Source organism: Culex pipiens, chromosome 2, assembly GCF_016801865.2.
Source record: "Culex pipiens pallens isolate TS chromosome 2, TS_CPP_V2, whole genome shotgun sequence".
In the NCBI taxonomy this organism is placed as follows: domain Eukaryota; kingdom Metazoa; phylum Arthropoda; class Insecta; order Diptera; family Culicidae; genus Culex; species Culex pipiens.
This window is the reverse complement of record NC_068938.1, coordinates 82,121,604-82,146,670: the sequence shown is the minus strand read 5'-3', so window position 1 is coordinate 82,146,670 and position 25,067 is coordinate 82,121,604. Positions and strand designations below refer to the sequence as shown.

The 25,067-nt window shown below is 35.1% G+C and overlaps 1 protein-coding gene across 2 annotated transcripts in view; it reads left to right on the top strand.

Moving 5' to 3' along the window:
• Window positions 1–8,765: 8,765 nt before the first annotated feature.
• Window positions 8,766–25,067, top strand: part of LOC120424549 (rho GTPase-activating protein conundrum) — a 162,671-nt gene continuing 146,369 nt past the window's right edge. For both annotated transcript variants that reach the window (XM_039588715.2, XM_039588714.2), the window contains exon 1: window positions 8,766–10,046. The gene's annotated coding sequence lies outside the window, so the exon portion shown is untranslated. The remainder of the gene's footprint in view (window positions 10,047–25,067) is intronic.

Sequence of the window (25,067 nt, the reverse complement as noted above, 5' to 3'; positions counted from 1 at the left end):
ACCTTTTGTTTTTTGTTCGACGACTTGTGCGGTTAATTTGATATTATTTCAAGGTTATTTTCACTCTTGAAATATAATATAAAAATACATAATTTAAAAATAAACAATAGATTGAAAAATTATCATAATTTTGTACCTTCTCCGGCCCTGCCCTGTTTATCTTGCTCTAGTCCAGAATCGTGAGCCCTGAATGACCACCGGGGCTGGGCGCACACGGTCAGACGCGGCCCGGGTTCTTTGTGTCGAAGTCTCGCGCCAAGGTGATGCAGCACTTAAGTTGGACTTCTTTCACGCACGCACAGGGAGAGACCCTCTGAAAATCCACCTCAATGGACCCGTTTGTCCGTGCTTGTGGCTTGTGGCGGCTGACAGATTGAATTGAGGGTTCTGGGGTACGTGCGCCCGGTGACCGACTCGTGGATTTTTGGTCATCCAGCTTCCAGGAGAGATTCGGCGCTTTGCATATTTTTTGAGGTTTAATTTTTGGGTGGGTGAACGAGGACAGTCGAGTCAAGTTGAGTCAAGTCGAGTCACCTGAATTTATTATGCACTGACATGATGCCCTTCGCGGTGGTTGGCGGCTTATCTTGGCCGAAACAGGCGGGTTGGCGTAACGGGATTGCCTGTGATGTTGAATGAATGGTTTGACCAATTTGAAGGGTATAAGGCTATTTTCATATGACACTGAGCCATAAATTTCAAGGTAAGAGCCATAACGAGAAGAAGGATTTTCTTTGTTTCGCGTTTTAAAGTCCCGTTGGATTGAGTTGAGTGATTGAAAGTTCTTAAGAAAAGCTGTTTTGTTTACGGAAGCTAAAAAATTGGAACTGTGGTTGTGATTCCAACGGCACGGCAGTAAAATTATTAGAAAGTACTGAAGTTTTAGTAATGTTTTCAATTTATTTAAATATTTTTAATTGATGAAATAGTTCAACTCACGCAATTTCAAGGCACGTGAAGGAAAATCCTAAAGAGCTTTTAACCCGCGTTTTTAATGCGGACTTTCCACGCAGCACGTGAATGATTTTCTTTGACCTGCACGTGCATCTTGGCTAATTGAAGGCGTGCATTTTTCGACCATCGTGGCATTTGCTGGTCCCGCGTTAGCGTGTTTTATGTCTATATTTTGCACTCAAATGACCAATTAGCGTTTTGTGCCAAGTTGGGCGCCGCCGTGTGTTTTTTTCTTTGCTTCAAAATCACATCTTAAGTGGCCAATAGGTTAATACGCCCCGCGCAATCCACGCAATTTGGATCAATTAGGCTTCAAAGCTCGTTTTCTTCTTCCCAAATGAGCTTCGGCTGCGTTGGCTTTTTCGAGTGCGTGCTCGCGCCCGCGGAAAAAGAGCTTTTCTTTGTTTTTCCTCGATTGAAAGCATATTCCGCGCGGTTCGGGGCGTTTGCTGTTTGTTCGGTTGCCGATGATTCCTAATTGCCCTGTATGAATTAACGCCATAAATTTCCAGAGAAAAGGAAAAAAACACTTTTGCCGTCCACCCTGCACCGCCACCACCATTTCAACAAATGAATAAAAAGATGAACTTTCGCTCGCGTTTTCGGCTACTCGGAATTTTTATGATCCATATCATCATCATCAACACCGCCACCGCCATTATGAGGTTCTCTGATTGACTTTCTTTTTCACTTGAAATGCATTTAATTTGGAAGGAGAGGGTTGGAAATGCGTTCGGAAATTATCGGTTGATTGACTTTGAATTACTACTGTGTCGAATGACACACCAAAAGTTATTCGAAATGCAGTTTTGATATTGGTGATTTTTGAAAATTCATGCCACAAAAGAAACATCATTGTTTTTACCTTACGCCATCAAAATGTTATTATAAAAACGTTGGTATTTTATCTGTATGAAGTCTTTGTGTGTTAACTTAAACAAAACACTACCTCTCTCGTTGGTGTTCAGTATCTTTAATTGTTATAATCTCATTTTTAGTTGTTTCTGAAAGCTTTTCTGCAACTCATTTTTAAGTTATTGTCTACACCCAAAGGAAAAATAGATCTCAAAATCTGCCAAAGTGGATTTGCTGCAGAAAATGTTATATTTTATTACATTTTTTGCTGCAAGCCCATAGATCATTTTTGCCCGCGTGTAAACACGTCATCGATCTACAGTTCTCACCAACACATATAATGCTGGCCCGTCCCCGAGCAACACTCCAGAGAGAACATTATGTTCGCGCTCTGTCCCTCACCATTCATCAAGCGTCCATGGCGCGGTGGTAGCGTGTCGGATCAGCAAACTAGAAGTTGATGGTTCAATCCTCGTGATGTTAAGATTTTTTTTTCTGCAATACAATCAATCTGCCGTCGGTAATGTCGATAATTGTCGGTAACGGGCAAAAATGTCATACCCCTATATCGCAAAAAATGCATGAGGACAGTCTTCATGCAGATTCTGATATACTTTCATGCCGCCATGTACCACAATCATGCGACCGCCGGTTGGGTGTATTTATTACTTTATTCGACTTTTTTCTGTTTAATTGTTATTGTTTTAAAAATATTTTGCAAAAAAAAACTTTAAAGTTGCATCAAATTGTGTCACATTAGGGCATCAAAAAAATCTAGATTGGAGTGGTTCTCTACGATTTCGAAAATCGATTTTTCATCGTATTTTTTATTTGGATGAAGCTTTGTCCATGCATTCTCTGTGTCAAAGGAAGCCATTTTGCATTATTAGTTTTTCCATACAAATCTCCACTCTCCATCCAAAATGGGTGTGTAAATGTGTGGAATTTTCTGATCTATTTGATGTTTTCGTCGATTTCTCTTAAACCATACAATATTTTTGCAAGTTTCAAAATGCGTTTTGTTGATCTGCACAAAACTTATAAATTGCTTTTAAAAGATTGCAAAAATGTTGGCATCTTCTGAGCCAAAAAGTAATATCTTGTTTGGGAGATAGGATTTTTTGAAAATATCGAGTTTTTTTTTAAAATATCGATAACCATAACAAAAAATATTAAAAATGATTTTTTGAAGCACAATTAAATTTGCAATCAAAAAGTGTTTTGGATTGTTTTCGAAAAAATGTACCGTTTTCAAGTTATAGCTACTTCTAGGTATAAATATTCGATTTCCTTTCTTAAGTTTTGCATTTTTAAAATACTTCTTGAAGGGCATCCATAAAAAATATTTCTTAGAAGGGCCGGTTTTTTTTTCAAATATTTTCATTGGAAAAATCAGAACATTAAGCAAAAGTTTCATTTTTTATCATTGAAAAACGAACTGATATTTTCCGAGATATCTTCTATTTAAAATTACAGGCTAATTACACAGAAAAAAAAATCATGGTAATATTACATCTGGAAAGGGGTACATCTTTTATGTCAGAAAAAAATGTGTAATTTTACCACTATTCTGGTGTAATGTCGCATTTTCAGTCTAAATTGAGGTAACATTAAATAAAAAAGAGGCAATTCAACCTTCTAAAATTACACTTTTTTTTGTTGTGTAGGTAAAATTAGAAAAACACAATTACATTGATTCACCTGTTCAAACAGATTTTTTCAAGAGAGCTTTTTTTCAAGAAGTATTTTTAAAATGCAAAAAAATGAAAAGAATTCGAAAATGTTTATCTGAAAGTAACTATTACTTTGAAACGGTACATTTTATCCATGTAAGAAACTTTCAGAATGCAAAGATTTTTCTTTAAAAATGATTTTTAATAATTGTTTGTCCAGGTTTTTGATGAAAAACGTGTTTTTTTTCAAAAAAATATATCTACTAAACCAGATTTGACACCATTTCGTACTGACCGATTCTTAGCGAAGCTACACCAAAATGTCACATTTTTCAATTTTCAATGTGATTTTTAATATGAAAAAAATCATTTTTATTATGATGCAATAATTGCAATGTGCTTTAAATGCGTTTTCTTACCTTAAAAGCCAAGAATATTGACCAAATGTGGTCTGGAAGCCATTGAACGGGAGAGGAGTTTTTTCATAAATCTGCTCCTTACGTTGTCCCGTCACGAAAAGAAATGGCTGGCAAAAACTCAAATTTCAACCAATTCTTTCAGTTCAAGGAGCAAAAGATTCGTTTTTTAATTTGTGATAATGTGTAGAAGAGCAAAAGTTTTTTTTAAATCAAACTGGCAAAACTGTAGCGATTTTTGTAGTGTGCCTTTTAAAAGTCCAGTTTTACGATGTTGTCCCGTCACGCTACATTTTTATTTCAGGAGAAGCACAGGTACTATATGGTTAATTCTGCATGATATTTCTTTTTAGGAAAATCAATTATCTTTCCAAATATGTAATAACATTTGGGGGTTTCTTCTTTTATTTTGCCACTACAGCCGAAACGCTGAAAAAAACTTGGATTTTTTTTGAAAAGGAGCCGAAGAATCGGTCTACTATGGCTCAAAAGATGAAGATGTTTTTTAAGTCCCCTAAAAATATAAAAAAAGGAAAATTTAAAAAAAATATGCATTTTGGGAATTTAACTTTTAGTGATCAAAAGTTAAATAAACAAATCGGAATTTGTTTTCGTGCACCCATTTTTATATGAAAAGACCTAATCATAACCTACAACTTTGCAAAACAAAAAATTGATCAGAAAATCCCTTCTCAAGATACCAAATTTCATACATTTACATACCCATTTTGTTTGACAAGCCCCCAAAATTGTATGGAGACGTGCATGAAAAACATCAATATTGCTTCTTGCTTCTTTGGACATAGTTTGATCCAAATCAAAGAATGAAGATTTAAAAATTGAGAGAAAATGCGAATTTGAAGAGAACTACTCAATGGGAAAAATGAACAAACTAGGATTTAGCATATTTTTTTAAACATTGTCATGTCACAAGAAACAGGTCAAACTACTAAATTCACCATATTTTGAAACATTAAGAATGCAATGCTTTCTTAATTCATAAAATTGTTAAATATTCAACCAGTTATTAAGTCATAATTGAATATCAGAAACAAAATTATTTTCTTGTTATGAGTGATCAAACTAGAAAATAACAGGTCAAAAGAACGTAACAAGAATCCTCTAAATAACAAATTTTTCTGTGCATCGAATTTTGAACTGGAGTTTTTAGAAACAAATGCTCTTAATTTTTTTTAACATTTAGACCGTATTTGCGCACCCTTTCTTCAAAAATGGTCCAAAAAATCAAGGGGCAGAAAAAATTTAAAAAGCTTCAAAATTTCCAAGAAAACAGAAGTCTAATCAGCTAAAAACAATCTAAAATGCATTTTTCTGCATTGATAATCATATTTAGGATGTTTGGGCTCGTTTAAAAATGTTTTGAATTTATTTTATAGCATTCCGATGTTCAGCAAAAAAAAAAAAATGTTTTGGCAAAACATACAAGTTTCGTCAATACTTATATATTTTGGAAACTAATGATTACAAAACAACTGGACAGGTGTTAAAACACTTTAAAACACTTTTATCATTAAAATGATGAACCCATGGCTCCTTATTTCAATTTTTATATTTTTTAAAATTGGATTAAATGGATTCGATTTCCATCTGGTCCTGCCATCCATTGTATGGGGAAGTAAAACGTCCCCGAAGGATTATGTTACTGCTACAAAGTATATAAAAGTTGAAATTAGAAACGTTGAAATTTGGTTAGTTGAATATTAACTCTTTTTCGAATATCTTTATCTGAAATAATGTGTACAAATGTGAAATTCAAATCAAACAAACTGTTGAAAAGTTTACATGTTTCTGATGTAAAATTACACATTTTTTGCACACATTTTTATGCTGAGTATGCCAGACATCCGCCAAAATCCTCAATTTCAAATGTAATAATTAGTCTCTTTTTTATGTAATTCATACTCTGTTTGTTCACTTTGTCATTTTTGATCGGTTCTGATCGGTTATATGTATTTCAAAACAAATTTATCTAGACATGATTAATCTTACAATGAACCAAATCGCAAGACAGATCGACCCAAATGTTGCTCTCAAGTTCAGCAGATTCGCATCTAAATATCATTAACATCATTTATTTACATTCCATTGAATTAATCCATCGGTCGCGCGATCGTGTCAAGTGTTTTGATTCAGAAATTGCTTGTCTCCGTTTTCGCTTTACAAATTTGACGGGTGGCCAACCTTGGCTATTTTTCGAACGAATGTCGGCGGCTATCCGGCCAAATTGTGAACCATTTCTCAACATTCTTTCAGCGGGCCTGTCTCGAGTCCCTTGGGCCCGAAACCTTGTGTGTGCATTTTTGACCAGTTCCAATTATAATCACATTAGACTTGCCGCCAGCAACAACAACGGAGAGAGGGTCTTGTCTTGCCGAACAAAGCCACGAAAAACTAATGAACTCTCAGAACACGTTGACTCAATGTTGTCTACGGTGTCGCGCACAGGGTAACGTTCTTCTATCGGAGCAACAACTAAGGCTAGATAAATGAGCTGAGTCTGAGCACATTGACTCTGGCTCTATACATCACAGTGCATCGGCATCCTCCGCAACCTCCTCAAGCAGGTACGAACGGCAACGATGACGATGATCTTGATTCGAGATTTTTGAGAAATTTTTATTACGTTTCATTCCCGTTGCGCCCCAATCGCATCATCGCACCGCCGCGGCGACTCGTGAGTGAGTAAGTGAGTGAGTGAGTGAGTAACCTGTATCGAGAGTCAGCGACCACAGTGCATTGCATAGCACAGCACAGAGCGGTCCAAAACAAGAAGTCCCAAAGTGAAAGAGAGAGCGCAAAGGCCGATTTTATAATCGAGCGCGCGCGGCATGCTTGTTGTTTCTGGTTTTCCTTCACACGAGCACTTGACTTCGAACGGCTCGAACTCGACACCGACTGCTGTTGCCGCTGCTCCTGTATTGGTGGTGTGGGAGACCTCGAGACTGGAAGATTGTGAGGGAATTGCAGTGGTTCTTAACCTGAGCCAAAAATTGTATGTAGAAATTGTTTGATAATATCCACAGTTCTTTTTGAAAAGGTCCTACAAACATATGTAACGCAATAGTTTATAGGAGCTATTTAAAAAAATCTCTAGATATGAACAGTTTTGCCTTCTTCACTTAGACTGCTAAAAAAATAACTTTTAACAGAAAGCTCGTAGACCCACCTTCATGTATAACTATCGACTCAGAACAGAAAACTGCACGAATGTCTACCTGTCTGTGTGTATGTGTGTTATCAATAATGTCACTCAGTTTTCTCAGCACTGGATTAATCAATTTTGTTCAAACAGGTCTCATTGGACTCGGCTTAGGGTCCCATACATCGCTATTAAAATGTTTGAAATTTCGATAAGTAGTTCAAAAGTTATGTATAAAAGTATGTTTTCGCACGTATCCGAATGCTGAAAATCGTACAAATTATCATAATCGAAAGTCCTTTCAAATGAGTTTAAAATATTGAAGATCTGGCAATCCTGCCTCGAGTCTATGCCCGAATCTGAAATATTGTATCCGATTCTGCTCAAATTTGGCAGAGCTGTTGAGACTATCAAAACATGCAAAAATCCCGAATTTCATCCAAATCGGACCACCCCCTCCATTTTTGTACCCTCCCAAAAAATCGACTTTTTGGCGATTTTTGAGCGAAACCAAATGACGATAACTCAGGAACCACAGATCTTAGAGGGTCGGTCTTACACTCAATTTTGAAGGAAATTGGACGTAGAATCCATTTCCGTGATCAAAATTTAGATTAAAATATTTTTTCTACCTGTATTGCGCAATTGAAAACTTTAAATGGCCGTATCTCAAAACAGCCCTATTTATTTTTTTAATTTGACCTCACCATCGTATTTCCCGGCCAATTTTACATAAGAATCACTTATCGACAGAAAGGAATATGTTTCATTCCAGAGATATCGAATTTTAATGTTTTGAGCATTTGAGATTACCTAAATTAGCTACACTCGCCGCATATGGATTCTACGGAAATTTCCTTCAAAATTGAGTGTAAGACCGACCCTCTAAGATCTGTGGTTACTGAGTTATCATCGTTTAAAGATAGGGGTTTCGCTCAAAAATCGCCAAAAAGTCGATTTTTTGGGAGGGTACAAAAATGGAGGGGGTGGTCCGATTTGGATGAAATTCGGGATTTTTGCATGTTTTGATAGTCTCAACAGCTCTGCCAAATTTGAGCAGAATCGGAGATGGTAATTTTCAAATTTGCATTTTTTCTTGCACACTTCAGGTGGAATGACCCATAGGTAAACGAAAGACCTTCCAAACAAAATTGAAATTTTGAAGATGTGGCAACCCTGCCTCATGTCATGACCACTTAATATTATGTATTTTTTAAGCCGGATTTCACTGATCTGTATGAAAACTATGTCCTAATCAATCATCTGATCTATCGTTGGATAAATAATAGTAAGACCTTTTTAACAAGTCCAACAATATTGCAAATCTGGCAATCCTGACCACTTAAGTCATATTTAGTGATATTTTTGTCAAAGCCGGAACTCACTTATTTTTATAAGTAGTGATTTAAAAATTTGAGAACCCCTGCCTCAGACCACAGACCACTCGCGTACAGACGGCAAACTTTACTCTCGGGCGCGCTCGACCTGTTGCGCTACGCGCATCAAGCACCAACTCGATACCTAACCGCCGCACACGTGCTGGTAGTTGTGGCGCTCGCGCTCTCTCGCGCCGCTCCACACGCAAACGCTGCCTTGATCAAGTGTAAATAAAGAGAGACGAAGAGAGGAATGGGCAAAACGTAAGCTGGAAACCAAAACACAGCCCGCGCGCGCTCGGGATTTGAACCGACGACGGCTGGGGTGTTAGTTGAGTTAAAACATTCGTGCAGGTTGGACGTTTGTGCAATAGTTGTTCGAAAGCGCGTACTGTGTCGTTTTTTTTTGTTTTTATATCGTAGATTATTGTGTATCTTTTTTTTGTTATCGTCTAGTTCGGTAGTGAATCGAAGCTTGTTTGTGGGCATAAGGCAAACATTCAAATTGGATTAAAAGTGTTTAGTTTTAAGGTACGACCTTCGTGGACTGATTCGAGCTGGTTCGAACCCTGAGGAAGATTTGGGGGAAACGTCGGCAAGCAACAAGTGACTCCAAGACGTCAAGTGGAATCGCGCAGACATCAACCACAAAATCGCGTTGTTGCGAAAGAGCCGTAACAGGGTATCTTGCCTGGCAGCTTGTCGTCGTCATTTTTCGGAAATGTTTTTGTGAAAGTTGCGGCTTTTCTCTGTTCAAACGACCGGTTTCGTACGACTTTGCGCCAAGGCTGTCGAGCGCCATCTCGGCTCGTATCAGTGTGTCCGTAAGAAGAAATTAAGAAAAAATAAAACAAAACAAATTAGCGCCTGAGTCGCCAAACCGCAAGTCGCCAAGTCGTATGCTGACGAGTCCGCAAAGTGCACGCTACGACAAGTGTGAGTGAGTTTGTGTTTTTTTTTTGGGATTCGTCGTGACGACAAGATCTGAGAGAGCGCTCAAGAAGCCATTTCCGGTGTGTTTGGGCAAGATTAGTGCGTGGAGGTAAACAGCAGGTCGAAACACGAAAGTGCTAACAGGCTTCTTGCTTGGAACGTGTGATTCAGCGATCGTTCGTGGCGGTGTACGCAAGGAAAAGATCGTCGTTTTTGTAAACAAGCAATTTCAGGTGGCAAGTCACGTGCGGCGAGCAGGAAAATCACGAATTACCCGTTTCGATTGTTTGTTCTGGTGTTCAACAGGCTTGTGTTCGACATTTCCATGTGTCTGCTCTTTGGAGTTCTATAAATCCAGTGCTGGAGTTGTTGGAGTTGCTGTGCTCAAATCAGCTGTGTTTGGGTGATTGTGCACGACGAAGAATTCTCTCTGTACTAATACACAACAAGTTGGGCTCTCCCTTTATTGAATTGAGTGATTGTTAGTACTGGTTTTGGCGCGTGTGTTGTAATCGCAGCTGTGTCGACCTGTGTGTACAACAAATACAGTAGCTTGCGACGAGCGGCAGCGTAAACCGTAGAAGTTTGGATGAATCAGGCGTAAAATTTGTGGCGACGGAACGGATTCCGGCGTAGCAAACGGTGAAACGTTTAGTTGCTGATAACGACGATAACATCTGTAAGTACAAGGCAAGGTGTGGGTGGTTGGGTTACTGTTTTTGGAAGGCTGTTTAGAAACGTTTTTGTCGATTGAATGTTGAAATTCCTTGTATGAGCTGTTGACTAATCCAATGTCGGTAGTTCGTAGATATTTGTTTGTTTTGAGGAATTAGGCTATTACAAACACTTTTCAGAATTGACCTTAACCCTCTACAACCCAACCCCGCCTTTAGACGGGCTTCGATTTAAAAAATCGCCAAAAATCCATTTTCAACCAATTTTTGATCTTTAAAAAGCATTGGAAAAAAGAACTCTTAAAATTTTAGAAAATTTATGGGTTGGAAGTTTTACTTGTTTTATGTAACTTTGCCAATGTTTTTAAAAAGGTCATTTTTTAGTGGTAAACTTTAGCAGTATTTTTTACTAACATTTCTTATATTTTAAGTAAAAAGAAGTATGCAGTAATTTTTCTAGTGCCCCAGACTATGCCTCTACGCATTTATTTACAATTTAAATAATAATGGTGCCATTTTATAGCAGAAAATGTGAAAAACATGAAAAAAATGTAAAAAAGTTACTGTAAAAACATGACAAAATTAGATAGGCAAAATGTAATGATATGAGGTGGTAGAGTATGCCAAATACTACCAAAAACAAACATAAACTAAGCAAGATAAAAGCAGATTAAAATATTAAAAATGAAACAACAAAAACATAAAACAAGAGAAGTGAAGTTTTTCGTAGAACAAAAGTTGCTCAAAGTGACCTCCTGAACACGGGAAAAATAAAAAATTTCGAAAAAAATTGGGCAGTAGAGGGTTAAACAAATCTAAGGAAAGAGAAGAAAAAAAATAAATCATACTAAATTTTTGATTTCCTGAGCCCTTTAACACCTTAAAAATATTATAATCAACATAAAAACAACTTCTTTATCGTTAATTTGCTTCCAATTTAGACCTTCGAGTTAGGTCAGGATTTGGTTCTAGTTTTTAGCGGGCACAAGATTGTAACCGAATTCGGGTTGTTCCGGATCTGTTACAGACTCTGCATTTTTCATTAAATTTGTCGTGATAGACCGCTTTGAAAATTAAAATAAAAAATAGTTGATTGGGTTATCCTAAACTGAAAAATATTTACAACGGCATAATTTTGTTTAGATTTTTTGTACTGATTGCAATAGCGATTTTTTATTTTGTTTCTTCATTCTTAATTTTCTGCAATTATTTTTAAATTTTTGCTTTAACGTTTTATAATAAAGTTTTAAGTTGCATTGAGGCCATTGCAAATATTTTTCAAAGTTTATTTACTAACAATCTGACAATCTGAAATGCATTTTTGTGCATTGTTTGGCTTTGGCTCATTTAAAAATATTTAGAATTTTTATCAATTTCCAATGTACAAAACCATTAAAACTATTTTTCGCCAAAAAATTCTTCAATGCTTCGAAATTTTGAAAACAATTGATTGCAAAACAACTGGACATCAGTATAATGCATTTTTAAACACTTTTTTATCCAAGTTTTGAAGCCGTGAGTTGGCCACTCAGAAAAAAAAACAGTAACTACTTTTCGAAACAAGTACATACAAGTTGAGTTTTGTAGTACTCAATTGAGCGCTACAATGAACTTTTCAGGAAAATACTTTTTTTGCAAGCCCGTTATGAAATTATTTATTTTTCCTGTCTTTCTCGAAAAAATAACAGAATCGAATAGTACTTTTCAGCACTTGTTTCGTAAAGTAATACTCTTCTAGATTGTTATGATTTTTTGAACGGCAAACGATCAATCGACTGAATACATGGACGTTACACGAAAAATCACATTCAAAGGTCGTTTTCGGAATTGCAAAAAATGTAGCATGAAACAATTTTTTTCAACACTCGTCGTTTTTATTCAACCCGACCGAGCTTCGTTAGGCAACTGTACGACTCTTGCTTAAATTATCACCATATCTATTTCACCTAGTTGCACATACCACAATTATGGCAACTCAAAAGCTGATGATTTATTTTCATAGCAAAAAAACGAGAAAAAAAAATTAAGTACAGTTAAAAAAAATCAATATATTCCAGACTCCTCCAGAGTTCTCTGAAAAATTTCAAATTTCCCAAATAATAGTTTTCAGTTGTGTTGTTTTTAGTTGTAAAGCTAGTTTTATTTTAAGTTGAATATGGCGGCCAAATTTGCGGTGATTAAAAATTTAAAAAATGAATTTGGCACTTTAACTGCTAATCAACCACTCAAGTTTGACTTAAGTGGGATCAAAGAACTTAAAATTAAAAGAATATTATAAGATAAAAAAGATGATGATATTAAAAGTGAAAAACTAAAAGAGTATCATAATATTTTTTATCCGTGATTTGATTATCCGCAGTTTTTAGGAATCCTTCGGATAATTAAGGCTTCGGATAGTCAATTTGGTAATTAAATCGGCACAGTTTCGTTGGATAAAAAGTACGACTCGAGCTGGAATAATCTTCATTTGCAACTTCTTTTTATACAGACTAGAACATAATAAATTTACTTATTTTTATGTTGTCAATCAACATTGACAAATTAATACAAAATAAGTGTGGAGTTTTTTTTAAGAGGTACAATAAACTATTTTATTTTGCTTTTTATGTGTTTTTGGAACCGCCTTGAGTCTAAGGTGTTTAAAAACAATCAAAAAGGAAAAAAATAACATTTTGATGCTTGAACCTTTTCAAAAAAGCTTTAACCAGTGAACTTAAGAGTTTTGTTTTCGAAAACCATTTGAAGATAAAAAATATTATTATTTAAAATACATTGTCCTGTTACCAAATCGCACACAAAAAAACCTTTTCTGTTCGTTGAACTTCCCAAGTATTGACCTCCAAGCCGATTTGTTCAAACTCAAACCACTCAGTAGGAGGTGGTCGTTGCACTTGATTCGACAATTATCTTCCTCAACAAAAACTTCCTCGTACTTCCACAAAGTGTCATTATACTTGCACCTCGATCAAAACACATATTACCTTACGCATTACGCCTTACGGTTCTACGCGATAACCTGATATCGACTAGAAACCTACCTCAGAGTTGTTTGAACTTGGTCTAAGCGCGGTGTGCCTAAGTTTCTTGAACCATCGCACGGCTGATATCATTGACACAATATTTACCTTTCCCGAAAGGTGAATGGTTTCGTTCCCCCTTGGAAACCAACCAATTTCACGGAGAGTTTTGGGGGACAAAGAAGGTTCAACATAATTTAGCATTCGCGTCCTCATGCGAAAAAAGAATTATTGTTTGCTTTTTCAATTCATTAGCGCGGTGTGATATTTGGCGGCGGGTCATATTTCTTAACTGTCGCGCGAAAATTTTGCGTAAATTAAAGTTCCACGTAAATCTTTGCCGTTTTGACCTTTTTCTTCTGTAGCACTCTCTCGTCTTCCGCGTGACTCCTTACGGTGAACTCAATAAACCATGGTCGTGAAATTTGGTTCCGTTAATGAGTCGTCGTGTGGTTTTACGTTTGGCTTGCTGCTGATTAATAAAGAGTTTGGTATAGTGTGTTTCCAGTTTTGCCATTTTTGGTATCCGCGGGGAGTGAGGCTTATGTGCTACACTCATTTGATGCCTGGAAGTTGGTTGGCATTTATGTTCCGCGTCCATCAACAGCACTGACCACGCTGCTCTGTGACTTGGCAAAAGTGGCAATTAGTCTGTATGGCAGGGTAGCTCAAAATTTACTAGGACTATACTGCCCCTGATCGCATAAATGTCCCATATGCATTTTCATCGATTTCGAGTTATTGATGCAGTTTGGTTCAAAATTGTGTGCTCTTTCAAAAGAGCCTATAACATCCAGTACTTTGTTCTAGAAATCAAGAGGAAATCCGCGAAATTCGCGAAAATTTAACACGTAGCCTTATGTATGGGACAAACTTCAAATGCGTTTTTCTCAGCTTGCTATTTTTGCATATGGGACATTTATGCGAACATGGGCAGTATATAAGTTGAAATTTTGATCAAAATTTGTTCAGTTGCAAATTGTGTCATATGAATAAATAACATAAATTTTATTATTATTTGGTTCTTGAATCCCACAAAAATGCCAGTCATGAAAGTTGTTCAATGTTTCTTTCTTTGAATATCATCAACAGAATCCTTTAAACAGAAATAATATTTATTGTAAAGATTCTGAAGTATTGCGAAAAATTGTACAAGATTATGCTTGCTCAAAGTTATCGCATAACCTAATTTAAAAACTTTATATTTGTGCAGAACTAGTTATTTTACAAAAAAAAAAAATTATTCAAATGATCACTTTTTATTAATTAATAATGCGTTTAAAAACTGAACTTTTTACAGATAAAACATTTAAACCTGAACCTTTATAAATGCGATAAACTTGGAACAGTTTGACAAGATGGAAATAAAATAATTTGCAAACTTTTTATGCACTACACAGAAAAAAAAAACATGGTAATATTGCATCTGGGAAGGGGTACATCTTTTATGTCAGAAAAAATGTGTGATTTTACCTCTGGAAATGTGTAATTTTACCACTTTTCTGGTGTAATATCACTATTTCAGTCTAAATTGAGGTAAAATTACATCATAAAAGAGGTAATATTCAACCTTCCAAAATTACAGCTTCCAAATTTAAATTATTTTTTACTGTGTATTTGTGACAATCCATCAAAATTACACTGAAACTTAGATGAAAATATTGTAAAATACTGATTTTTTTATCTTTTGGAACAATCAATTAAAGCAAAAAAATTATTATCATAAGCATGTGACATTGAGGTTTTGCCCATTCTTGCATTGAGTTCATTGAGTTCATTGCAAAATTTGGCCAAATTGTTTTTTTAAATTATTGATTTTGTTGTTGTATAAGTTAAGTTAAGATTTTGTTTAAGTTAAGTGTTTTCGCAATGTTTTTAAAGCCGTTTGTTCATTTTGTGCCAATTTGAAAAAGGTTATAAAAGAATTTTACTTTTTCAAGGAAATGACGAAAAGCAAAGCATATTGCCAGCGATTGCGTAAAATGGGGTTTTGGTAGGGGAAATTCTCGTATGTTTGGCAGGTTAAGTACTCGCTCCTAACTCATCCAATTTGCTGATTTTCACTATTTAAACAACTAATTTTGCAAAACTTTTGATAGAAACTTGCTTGCTCACTTCTTATTGAGCTATTTATCACTCGATTTCAGTTGAAATCGCTTTTAATTAGCTTTAATTGAATGTCAAAGTTCTGACCTGCCAACATTAGAGGCACACTGGAATTAGATGCTGTTCCCCTATACTTGTTGTAGGAGTTATCAGGATAAAACATTTTTAACTCGAGCTTTGTTCCGAACATTTTTGTCTTTAGCTGGAAATTTCTTTAACGACGATTTCTTAGTTTCTGGAAAACAACTAAAAAAATAACACAAAAATCAAATGGAACAGTAATGTTTTTTTTAACAGTTAAGGAGACATTACACTACCGCAAACAAACTCGCACTTTTTCTTGTTTGACAGTTTGCCAAATTCGCAAACTTGTTTGCGGCAAACTCGCAAACAAGGCAAAATGTATGCAGGCTGACGTTTGGCAAACTGTCAAAAAGTGTGAGTTTTTCTATTTGTTTGCCGTAGTGCAATAGCGTCTTTATAAAATTTGCAAGAGCAGAAAAAATATTCTGAATGGAATTTTTGAGTATTGTTTAAACTTTTTTGTTGCGGGTTTTTATGGAGTATGGCTGATGCATATTTTTCAAAGTTTATGTTGGCTTGAAAAATCACAGGGGAAAATTAAAAAAAAAACTTCAAAATTTCAATGAAAAAAGACGTGCAATAAAGTCAAAATGCATTATGCTGTCTTGATAATTATTGTTAACATCAGTTTCAGAATATTTTAAATTTTTGTTAAATTTTGATTAACATTAAAGCAATAAGTGTTATACTCGATACTTTTTATTTTGTGGAAACTTAGATTTTTTTTAAAAGATAATGATTTTACGAAAACTTTTTTGGTATATAATGCATTTTCAAATACATAAATCATGAAATTTTGTCATTTTTTTGTTTTCTCTTTGATTTTGATTTTTTTTTCGATCCCATGCATGAACCTTTGACAATATCGGTCTTATTCTTGTTTTGTCATTACATATAACAATTTTGAGACTAAAAACTAGTTGCATGTATGCATACATGCACATACCGCACACATACCATCTTTTGAGGACCCCTGAATATCTTCAACTTGTGACTTAAAACATTTTAACGAGCAGGAAGTCATGAAAACGAAACTATCAATTGTTTTGCTGACCTGTGTCGCACTTTTCATGAGTGGTTTTGGGATATGAAATTTACAATTTTGGTCACTTTAGGTTGACTTTTATATGGCTCTGTGAAATTAGAAGCGCCATAAATCAGTGTTGTGTGTGATTAAAAACTTTCATATTTCACAAAAAAAAAAGATTTATTTACACAAGACTATCAAGAACACGGGGCAGAAAATTGCAAAATTTATCATAAATTGCTCCCTTAATCACCGGCGACAGTGTCGTAAATCGGATTCCTTTTCTTTCTCCCCCATAATGGAATCCAAATTTATAACAGTATTTTTGCATATGAATGTAAATGGTCCAAGCCACGCTTATAATTACTGTCCCGGGAACGATTTCAGGGAGACCCTAGATACCTTCACCCGGAATGGTCAACCCATTCACAAACGTAGTTCCCTGTGGGGCTCACGACACGTGAGATTTCAGTCGTATTTCATGTCTCACCGTTGATATGCTAATAAGTCCCCCCCCACACCACCTACCCAACTAACGTGTCACCTTTGGAAGGCCGTCGAGCTATTTCATGGGTTTTAACGATCGCGCCAAGATCTTTCACGCCTGAGCCAGCCAGCCAGCAGCTGCCGAATAGATCATCTCTCGTTGTTTACAGATTGTTTGTGAGGATATTAAAATTTTTCCTAATAAAACTGTTGCCGCCGGTATGATGGCACCTCTTTATTGGCATTCTGCTGAGCTATAGGTTGGGCAAGGCTGTCGGGCTTCTAAACTTTGTGGAATCTGCTGCTGTGGCGGAACTAGCGCGCGCTGGGATTGATAAAGATAAATCATACGACACTTTTCTCGATATTTATTCAAAACATGTGTTTAGACCCAGGGGGAACCTGTTTCGTCGATGTTTCGTTGCTTGGGGTTGGTCATCACTAAATTTCTAAATAGATAAAATAATTTAAACAACACACAGACAAACTTATTAAAAAATCATGTAAATCGAAAATTGAAACAATGTTTAATTAATATTTTTATATTATTTAAACCAATCTTGTCGTGATTCTTATTGATTTGGTAAAATGTTCAATTTGTTTCTGGTTTAAGGATCCTATAATGTTAAACCCTCTACTGTTAAAATTGTTTTTTATTTTTTGTTATTTTTATTTGATTTCGCATGGCCTTTTTAGCAACGTTTGTACTACAAAAATCTTTTCTGTTGTGGATATTTATTCTTATTTTTGCATTTTATAATGAATTAAATTTGGTTAAGGTGTTTTTTTTTCAACAAGTATGATTGTTTTTTTTTTTCAAAATTTCACATTTTTTTCAAATTTTCTGGTCACATGGTCGATTGTTTGCTTATTTTTCTTTTTATTAAAAAATAAATTTGGAGGCTGAAAATTTGGATTGGTGAATATTGCCTTGTTTTAAACTAATTTGATCAAAAACATGTGTATGTGTAAACAGGTGAAATTCATCAGAAGAAACTGACACAAATTTCACCAGCTCATGATGTAAAATTAAACATTTTTACACAAAATTGTCATCATTCCCAGATGTAATATTACTAGGCTTAGTGAATTTTCACGCTCGAAAATGGCAAATTTCACGGGGACCTCAATTCTAGATTAAATTTTCAAAAGGTCCTATCTGCATAGGAAACCCATGAGGGATAGGTTGTTTTGAAAATTTAATCTAGAATTTCAAAACACAAAATTTCACGCAAATTTCGCGGAACTTGAAAAATGTTAAAATAACTCTGAAAATCCTATGTTTAAATCACAGAAACTACTTTTTATGCTTCATTATATATTATTCTTCAATAAACTAAAAACTCTTCACTAAATTTGAATGCGACACAAAAAAATTCTCCTAATTTTCAAAAAAAAAAAATCCTTCTGGTTTATGGTTGGGTTCTATAAAAATTTTGAAACAAAATGTAGGGCACGCGTATTCTCATTTACTGAACTGCTTTTTTAATATTCGACTAATTAAGCTCAAATGTTTTCGCTAATTTACTTCTGTTATATCATTTTACTTATTGAATTTTATATCAAGGCAAGATTTAACAATCTTTTCCAGTCAAAATGAGTAAAATAAATTGAATTTTCTGCGACATTTAGCCCATTTGACAAATTATTTTTAGGGGTTTTAGCTCACTTTTCAAAAACTAAATTTAAAATCAATTTGCAAAAATAATATAATTTTTAACAAAATCGAAACTTTTATTCTAAATGAGAAAAGAAAACAAAAAAGTAGTATTTTTTAACTTTCACGGGAATCATCCACTCAAATAAACAAATATCGTTAAAACTAAACCGGCCCAAACAAAATTTGACATGTTTTTAAAATGTGATTCAAAACACAAAAATACTCTTCATTTTATCATGAATAAAACAAAGCTTGATTTTTTTTATTTCTTTCAAAAGTATGCCTTGCAAATAAAATAGCAGTTATGTTTTTAATACAGCGAATGAAAATATTACTAAATTTAGAAAGTTTCTTTAAAAAACTAAAAAATCTGAACATATCTTCAAATTGTTTACATCAACTTGACATACATATATATTCAAGCTGTTTAATTGAAAACTAATAAAATTTAATGAAATAGTCTTTTTGGATGAAATATTTATTAAGTTGTTATTTAAAAAAAAATATTTGAGAAAATTAAAATTTCACGAATTTCACGCCGTCCACGAAATCGTCAAAAATCACTAACCCTATACAAGTAATTAAACCAGGGTATTCACTCGATTAAATCTACAGTAGTTCATAAGATTATTTTTATTCCTTTTTGACTTTGATAAATTATTTTGAGAAAATCGTTACATTTTCACACAAACATCAAATTTCACGGGATTTCGCGGAAAAAGCCAAATTTCGCGGATTTCACGCTGTCCGCGAAATCGTGAAATTTCACTAACCCTAAATATTACCATCACTTTTTACTGTGTTGTTAAAACACGGTTGAGGTATACAAGCGAAATGCAATTCTTCTTAAAATAAGTTTTATTATTTTTATTTTTTTTTTGCTTTTTGGAGCATTTCCAGAGTTTTTTTTGAAAAGGTCCTATAAGCTATTGTCTTTCATATGTTTATAGGACCTTATAAAAAAAAGTCGAGATTTCTACTGTGTGTAGATTTGGGAGGTATAAAATTTTATGGTGTAAATTGTAATCTATTATGATGAAATATTACATCAATCATAATTGACCGGCCCGTGGCTTAATGGCTACGGCTCCCACCTCATAAGCGGAAGGTTCAGGGTTCGATTCCCGACCGGTCTCCTTGAAATATGGAACTTGAGGCGTAATCTAACCATAAGTTCTTCCCGGATTCTTTCTTCGGACTAGCTGCGCTTGTGTTCGATTAGATTAGATAGATTAGATTGGAAATATTACATCAATCATAATTGAAAAATCAGATTTGCAGGGAAGAATATTTAAACTTTCACATTTTTAGAGGTGAAATTACACCTTCTTTATGACAAATATGATGTAATATTACCATGATTTTTTTACTGATTTTAAAATGATTTAAAAATCAGAATGAAGGTTTAAAACCCTTAAAATGACGGTAAATAAAACAGGAATAGAAATTATCTTCAGATTTATTGGCATTTTCAGTAAAAAAGGAAATTTTGAAAATGTATGAATCCTACTACAAAATTGGTTTTAGTGGCCAAACATATTAATATTTTTATGAAAAAAATTCTAATGAATTTTGATCAAACTTGAAACTTTTTGTATACATAACCAAAATTTTATGTAAATTTCGTAAAGAAATAAAAAAAAACATTGTTTTTATTTAGTAGTTATTTTTTCAAGTGAAATATTAAAAAGACCTTACTAACGTAATTAAGATTTCTAACTGTTAGACTTCATATTTGTAAGAAACACAGTGACTAACAAAGCCACTCCGGTTATTGTAAAAATAATTATCAACAAAACTATTTTTTAAGCATTATTGAAAAAAATGGTTTTGATTTTCAAAAAAAAGTGTCAACGTGGTTTGCGGATGGTCCCTAAACAAATTATATTATTTAATATGAAAAAAAACTTAAACTGGTAAAAAATCATCAAAATATACACTTTTTTGAAAAGTTACAATATTTTGTGAAAAGAGCAAGAACTTTGAATCCTACGTTGAACAGTTGATGTAAATCTGCAGTGCAATTTAGTTAGGCAAATAATAAGTTTATTACAATCTGAATCAAATTTTAAATCTATTTGATGAACAAAATTTAAAAAACTTCAGACATTAACATCAAATCCGCTGTCTTTAACAGTGCAGTTTTTTCGTTCAAAACTCCATTCCGGCTGCCGTAAATGAAGTCAGAAAAAGATTTCGAATTTGTTTTTTTTTACAAAACGCAATTTCTTGCCAATGGTGCGCCAGAAAAGAAACAGTCCTCACTCGAATTCGATACACACACTTTAAGGCGACACGAAATATGCAAATCGTCGTCGTCGTCGTCCACCAGCGAAATCTTCTTCTGATTGGAATGTCATTTGCATACCAGTTTTGTGTTGTTTATTTTTTTTTCACGTTTTCAAACTCTTTCGGTTGACATTCGCGGGTGGTTCGTTAGAGGGGAGGGAGTTCGAGAGCTGAGCGATAGACTTCAAGCCAGTATGGCTGGCTGGCCGCGTCACGACGATCCGTCGTCGACGGTGTGATTTCTTGTTACATGGTTGGATTTGAAATTGGAATGTTGAAACTATGTAATACTGTACGATGCGTCTCATTTTTTTTATTCATATTTGCTTCAACTTTATTACTAAATTTAGATGTAATATTTCGATGGATGTAAACTGTTTAAAATGACGTCCACATTGGGATGTGACAAGATAGCACAACGGCGTCAAAATCCGCTTGAGCTTAAGCTATTTGGATTTCTTCTCCAAGCCGAGCTGTGCGATGCGGATTGAATAATTAATTCCGACTGTGGCCACGGTGGCCATTGTCGCCGCTGCTGCTGCTGGAACCCATCGTTTTGGACTTGGCCGTTTTCGCGCGCGAGAAGGTCAAACAACCTGTTGTGGCTCGAAACGACGATTCGATTTCTACTCCAAGCTCATTTCTATTCACTAAGCAGCCAGAGCGTTAAAGATGAGCTGACTCGTGATAAGGAAAAGGATTTCGGCGCCATTTTGTTTGGGGGACCACGTGGGGGAACCGCGACAAGATCGAGATCTATTCAAATGGCGTGAAGATTCGAAGTCGAAACGGTAACGGGCTCCCCCTCAACATCAAGGACACAGCGAGTGATTGCTGGTTGTTGACGAAGCCGGTTTGGCAGGCTCACTCGTTTGCTATTTATACGTCGAACTGGTCCTAATAAACAATCACTTCTAATGGCCATTCCATTCCAGAGTTCTGAGGGACGGTTCTAGACGCGGACCGCCGAAACTTGTTTCTTAACATTTTTTCGTTCAAACTGCGCCACGAATGTTGTCGGGAGTGCTGTCTGAGCGTTGACACAGTAAAAGGCTGACTTGGTTCTATTCCTTGATTCTAACTCTAGTCGAACTTAGATTCATAAACTTTCCGGCAATCATTATTGTCCTATCTGAGAATTTTCCACAATAACCTACACAGTAAAAAAGGTGTAAATTTGGGAGGTGTAATTTTGGAAGGTTGAATATTTCCTCTTTAATGATGTAATTTTACCTCAATTTAGACTGAAAAAGTGACATTACACCAGATAAGACGTAAAATTACACATTGGGACCATCCAGAAACCACGTGGATACTCTGGGGGGGGGGGGGGTATGGCGGTTGTCCACGATCCATACCAAAAAGTTTTTTTTTGTATGGACAATTGTCCACGAGGGGGGGGGGGGTGTCAGATTCACAAAAAAAGTGTCCACGTGGTTTATGGATGGTCCCATTGTTTCTTTCATAAAAGATATACCCCTTCCCAGATGTAATATTACAATGATTTTTTTTACTGTGTAGCCCAATTCTGCTTTTTTGTTTTAAATATGATTTCTTAGGTCTGTTTGAGTCACTTTTGCTTTACAATAATCTTTACCCTTTCTACCGTATTTTCAGTATTTTTTTTGTAACATTTTGTTATTTTTTTTTTGATTTGTTTTTTTTTTTGTAGAATAAGGCCTATTCTGAAACCTTATATCAATTTGTTCAGTTTTTTAGTCCATTGCAAACTTTATTTCAATCCCCCCTCCCCTCAAATTGAAAAAATGGTTGAAAAAGGGTACTAAAATAGTGCTCATTTTGAGCCAAATCGGTTAAGGGTTAAGGATCGCTTTTTATCGTTAACCTTGTATGGGAAAATTAAAAAATAAAATATGATGTTAAGCAAAAATTTCATAATTCCTGCAAACTTTAACCGATTTCGCTCAAAATTTTCACAGTCACTAATAGGAATCGAAGACAGACAGTAAAAAAATAACATTACATTTGGGATTGGTGACAGATTTCGTGTAAAAAATGTGTAATTTGACTTGAAATTTTATTTTTTTTTCAAGTTTTTTGTTGTTTTTAATATCTAATAAAAAGTCAGAGGGCAATACAATTATTGATGAAAATAAAACATTTTTGTTCAAAATACTTGTACAATCTGATGAAAAGTAGTTAGAATACATTTAAACGTTAAACTGCAGGGGTTTTTTTCAAGATTTTGTTGATTTTTTGCATTTTTACAGTAGTATGACAGATATTATCTATAAAGCATATTGTGAATCGTTTTGTTTGAACATTATGAAAATTTAGCTTAATATTAAGTTTTCTTATAAAATGGTTTGTCCCGCCCGTGTGGATCAATCGGACCGCGCACTGGACTCACAATCCAGAGGTCGCCGGCTCGAATCCCGCGGCGGGTGCTCTAAAATTCTTTGTGTAAATATGGGTATTTGGCGCCGTCGCTCCGTGCCATACTTTCATACACTTAGGAGCCCAGAGCGGCGAAGTCCTTGTAGATAAAATGGAAGACACTAGTGGTTGATACTAGCAATGGTGGCCGCTAGTATAGCGGCTAGCTATAAAGTCAACTTCGTTTTTTTTTTTATAAAATGGAAAGAGAAAATAAATTTTAGTGTTCTGAAAACGTTTTTCACGAAAATTATTTTTTAACTTTTAGTTTTTGACATTTAAATTTAGATTAGTTTGATAAGCTTATTTCAGAATGCAAGTTGTGCTTTTCACATCAGCATGATAGTTTTAAATGGGAAAAAGATTTTTTTTCAGAAATACAGCATGATACCTTATTTATAATTTAGTCAGATTTTCAATTTGTTTTATGAAAAATTGTCATTTATATCCTTTTATGTAGAAGAAGTATAAATTTCAAATCATGGGATTTGGTATAGAGTGACTGTTAAATAATTATACATATCTCGACTTTTTTTGCTAAGGTCCTATAAACAAATGTAAACATTAAGTCAAGAGTTTTGTTGAAAAGGACCAATAAACTATTGTCTTTCATATGTTTATAGGACCTACTCAAATAAAAGTCTAGATATTACCTTTTTTCATAGCTACTATCATATTTCAAAGCTCTAAAAGAACATGCTTTAAAAGAACAGCTCCAAAAGAACAAGAACATTGAAAACCTATCAAGATTATTTTAAAATAAATGTGGCTTTAACTTTTTTAGGTCTTTAAAAGAAATTGGAAAATTTTGTCTTTAGAGTTTACAATTTATTGCTATACCAAATTGATTTAATGAAGTAAAACTGTCAGAAGATATAACACTGAATCCTTAATAAATCGTTTTTCTAAAATTCCAGTGCGCGGAGGCAATTTTTTTCTGAAAATGTTTATGATTGAACAAAAAAGGCGATTAAAAAGTTTATTCCTACAAAACTATAAAAACATTGTTGGATATTTAGTATCTTAGCATTTAAAAAAATATTTTCCACAGTGCTAGATCATTCCCGGAATGTGCAAACGATCTCCCCTCCCAAATCTATGAATATTTATGCGTACTTACGCGAAGATCCACAGCAAACACTGCGCCAGTGTGGGGAGTGCCCGTTTATGAATATCTATCACCATAAATTTCTCATTTTTAAACGCTCTCGCCCCTCGAGCGGTGACTCCGTAGTTTTGCGCAGACAAATAGTTCTGGATGACGACTTCTTCGCGGCGACGGTCAATACCACCTCAGATCAATCAGCACCGGGTACTAATTCGTTAGAATTAATTCCCCCCCTGCGATTCATGTCGGTTTGCATTTGCGATTCCGGCCATGTCCGCGTAACCTTCCAAAGTTCTTGGCCGCGGTTCGGCATTCCTTCCTCAATCAATCTCTGACGCGATTTTTTTTTTCGTCTTTCAATTCAGAAGAGTTGATTGTGGCAACCGGTTGCGGGAGGGCTTGGCGTCCGAAAAAAAGCCACAGCCAGAACTTCATACGTTCGATTATGATTCCCTGCCTGTCGTGCCCTCTGGTCTCTATTCTGGTTGGGGTACTGTGAAGTGGGGTGAGTTTGGACACTTGAAAGCTTGAACTTGATCATTGATCACACTTACTAGAACAAATCGTGATTGTGTGGTGGTGAGTCTGACCCTTTATATTATTGCTTTGGCGCAGAGCTGGATTCTGCATTTGACAGCGCTCAACTGTCAGGTGAGGTGAGTAAACACGACGCACGGGCCTTTCTCCTCAAACAACAGTCGAACAGCCAAGACCGGTGTTGGGGATTCTCGTCGGTAAATATCGGAATTCCACATTGGCGATCCTGCCAGGTTTGCCATTTAAAACAGATGGCAAGCAGAGCAGAACCAGAAGGAATCGGACGAGAATCCCCAGCACAGGAGCAAAACAGTG